General features: G+C 41.1%; 1 protein-coding gene across 2 annotated transcripts in view; it reads left to right on the forward strand.

Annotated features, from left to right (window-relative positions):
* Nucleotides 1–2,701: 2,701 nt before the first annotated feature.
* The window catches only part of LOC138012749 (fibroblast growth factor receptor 4-like), a 40,041-nt gene continuing 38,993 nt past the window's right edge, over nt 2,702–3,749 (forward strand). Inside the window, exon 1 of one of the 2 annotated variants that reach the window (XM_068859627.1) lies at nt 2,702–2,840. The gene's annotated coding sequence lies outside the window, so the exon portion shown is untranslated. The remainder of the gene's footprint in view (nt 2,841–3,749) is intronic. The other variant, XM_068859634.1, reaches the window with a different exon arrangement.

Consider the following 3,749-nt stretch of genomic DNA (forward strand, 5'->3'; position numbering starts at 1 on the left):
GTCGAAGGTTTTTGAAGGGAGCAAAGGGGAAGGAGGGGGGGGGGGGGGGTTAGGAGACGCTAAGAGTGGTAATAGCTGTAGCATGACCACAACTGTTTCATTACTTCCAAGGGATTGTCTGAATTTAAACGCAACCTTATCTTGTATGCTGACCTTGATACTTGACATTTTAACGACTGCGTTTTGGCTTTTGCGCGGCTTCATCATTGATTTGGGGGATGGGGTTTTTCTGTTCCATTTTATTCTGTCCAAGATTGAATCTTGGTCAAAACAGATAGGAAATTTGTACCCCCCTCCTCCCCCCCCCCCCCCCCCCTCAAATCAAGGATGGGAAAATTGCGCGTTTTGGCTTTTGCGCGGTTTCATCCTTGATTTGGGGGGATGGGGGTTTGCTGTTCCATTTTATTCTGTCCAAGATTGTAGTTTTCCGAGTCGCCTTGTCAAACATGAAAACGTTATGTGGCAACGCATTTAACATGGAAATGATGGATCATATTGGGTTTGTGAAGAACAATCTCCTGTAGTAGACTTTGAGTAAATTCCGTTACGGTCCGCGTAAGGATTGGCCGTCTAGCACCTTTCAGGCCCTTGACCTTCTAGTAACCATGATGGAATCTTTCAACCGGATGCAAAAAAAAAAAAAAAATAAATGGCAGCCGATAATCTGCAGTTTCGATCGTTTTGCTTCAGATTATTTCCCTGTCATTTTGTGCCAGGGTCTTGCAACAACCGGAAACTAATTAACTTATAATTAAGCTTCTTATCTTCGAAGTCACGTAGCATTTAGAACATTTAACTCCTTTGAAATAAATGTCATGTTAACGTCCTTTCGCTAGTTGTTATGATCCACACGTCACAGACAGAGAAGTGATACTCACAAAGGAGCCTTTTCGATTTAAAACTTAAAAAGAAATTCAAGTGCTATTTTGGGGGCAAGGGAACTGGGCAAGGGATTTCCTTCGTCAGCACGTTGCATACGTCATTGTTTACATTTTCTTTCATTAAACGCATTTGCGCGCAGAGGGCATTATGCATGCTATTTGCAAATTGACTTCAAAAGGTAAATCAACTTGTTAAACTTAAATAAATCTCTCATTTTAAGACTTTGAGTTTGATAACGAGCCAGTTATTAGCCATCACAAGCTGGTAAATTCTGATTGGCAAATTAGGGCGCAAATGATTCCATACCACAACATTCTTAGTAGGATTTCGCATTTCCGAGGCATCACTGCTCAGAGATTATCTGGTGTATTGATTCAAATTTTCAGAGATAGCTCATTATGCAATGCACTTTCAACAGTCAGAACTTTATTCTTGGCTGACTGATTAGAAAGCGATAGCCTTGTGCTGACTGAATGCGAAAAATGTAAACAAAGATTATCCTCAAGTGAAGCTATGATTCTCGCAGTTATGGACGCAATTTTTGCAATTGCGTAAAGAAGCCTGAAATATTCAGGACTTCAACGGGGTTTGAACCCGTGACCTCGCGATACCGGTGCGACGCTCTAACCAACTGAGCTATGAAGCCACTGACGTTGGGAGCTGGTCATTTGTGGGTTCCAATGTTCCCGTGAGGAATGAATCAGCGATGAAATGATATATGAAATGGATCATAACTGCGAGAATCATAGCTTCACTTGATTTCATATCCGCAGTTCATATATGTATAACAGAGGGTTGCCACGAGTCCACAAAATCCGGTATGTGAAAGTGACCTGAGCTAGGCCTGGTCCTTAACTAGAATAAAAGAGAGAGACGTACGACACATAGACAAATGTTCCGGAGAAAACGAAGAATGAGAAGAGGGCTTCCAAGGACGCTGAACTTCGACTGAACTGGCACCACGACTGAGTGAAATTATTAAGGGTACCCCATGTGTTAAAAATAGAAAATATACTGCAAAGGTTGGTCAAGACAACGTGAACATAGGCGTTGTTGCAATATTTCGGCTGGCCAACACCAGCCTTCTTCAGGTTTCTGAAGAAGGCTGGTGTTGGCCAGCCGAAATATTGCAGCAACGCCTATATTCACGTTGTCTTGACCAACCTTTGCAGTACATTTTCTATTTTTAAAGTTTTTTTGGTGTGGTCACGATCTATTTTGATCCAACGTAGAGCAAGTTTTGATCGTACACGGTTTTTGCAGTGGTTTAATCCATGTGTTAAAGTAAAGGCTTGAGATCTTTAGTTTTCATTCTCATCTTCTATGCCACATTTTCTGTTAGTAACAAAAAATCCTCATCGAACAGTGTGGTCAGAGAAGAAGAGAGACCCTGAGAACGAGGTTGACCGGGTGAAATGCTTGTGCGCATGCGTGATGTGTTGGCCACACCGGGTTGTCGCGTTGGTGTTTGCGTGTGTCACCTTGCTTGTTTTGTTGATAAAAAAGAACGATTTGAAACTGATTTTATTAAATAAGTAATGGTCACAGCATGTCCTTTATCAGTTGTGGCCTTTGTAACACTGTAACATAATTCTTTAGTGAGAAAAGAGTTAATTCGTCAAGAGCAAGGGATAACTCTTATCTAACTGCCAAATGTCTGATGTTTGGGGTTGGTTTGTTTTCAAAACAGGTCTTCTTTTTCCAACGCCATCAAGACTGGCGCAACTTCAAATCCGTCGAATGCGCTGCCAAGATTTGGTTATGTGCGACTTAGAATCCAATTTGCTCTAGGCTCAATCAATTATTTAGGATTTGCCAAATGCGTCTTGTTTTCATATCGAAGTGTACGCACGCACGGTTGCCGAGCCTTTTAAACGGACCGATATCTTCTTAAATAAGATAGTTGCGCCCAGAGAGGATTCTTGAAAATTGAACCAAACTAAAACACTCGTTGCTCGGTAAGTACAACTACTTCTCTAATATTAAAGATCCGCGGTCTTCAGGACTTTAACGACTTTACTGATGCTCTGTGCGTCGTACTTGTTTGGTTTTTTTTTTACAAACTGAAGAATGATCTCCGAAGGGAAAGGGAAGTAAACCGTAAGGGTAAAGTTAAACTTTACAGCAATTCATAATTCCACTTCATTGGAGAGTCCACCGCTCTATTTGGATTCGTAAACAACTCGCTGCGTAATAAGTTTTCAAAAGGCGGAACTTTTGTCCTTATCAAAACAAAGCAGACAATCCGTTGTAAGAAAATGGAAGAACTTCCTTTGAAATCAATATTTTAATTAATCCATTTATATTATTGATGATAAAAAGTAGGTCATGCACGCAAGAAAAATACGCAGCAAAAAGTGCTTCTCCCGCTGTTGTTATCAACACGAACAGCTCTGCTGCTCCCACATAACTGTTTCTAGGTGAACAAGATATGCATCTACCGACAGTGGTCTTATGAACAACAAATTAAAAAGGTATTTTCAGATTACTGTCTTAGCCTACACTGCTACCAGTGAAATTAAAGCCCTGTAGTGACAGAAACTTGTCGGAGACATGGCTTTACCCGGGGTTTTCGAGGGGACAAAAAGACCGACATCTAAATCCTAAAAGATCTGCGCCAATCCCGTTGAAAAGCAGATTCGAGTTGTTTCGTTCTGTGTTGGGGTGTTGCGAGAATGAAGGACCCTTTTTTGTGAAAAAGTGGTAAATGCCAGTGTTTCGCATGTCGACACCATCTCGCACGCAACTAAGAAACTCTGACAATTGACAAAGTGGAAATATTCCAAGTTGATATTCAAAAACGTCTTTCAAGAAATTCATTATCTCGCCCGCTTGTAGATTAATTCAAAAACCTCTTTACTTCGTCC

Source organism: Montipora foliosa, chromosome 8 (assembly GCF_036669935.1).
Source record: "Montipora foliosa isolate CH-2021 chromosome 8, ASM3666993v2, whole genome shotgun sequence".
NCBI classification, from domain to species: domain Eukaryota; kingdom Metazoa; phylum Cnidaria; class Anthozoa; order Scleractinia; family Acroporidae; genus Montipora; species Montipora foliosa.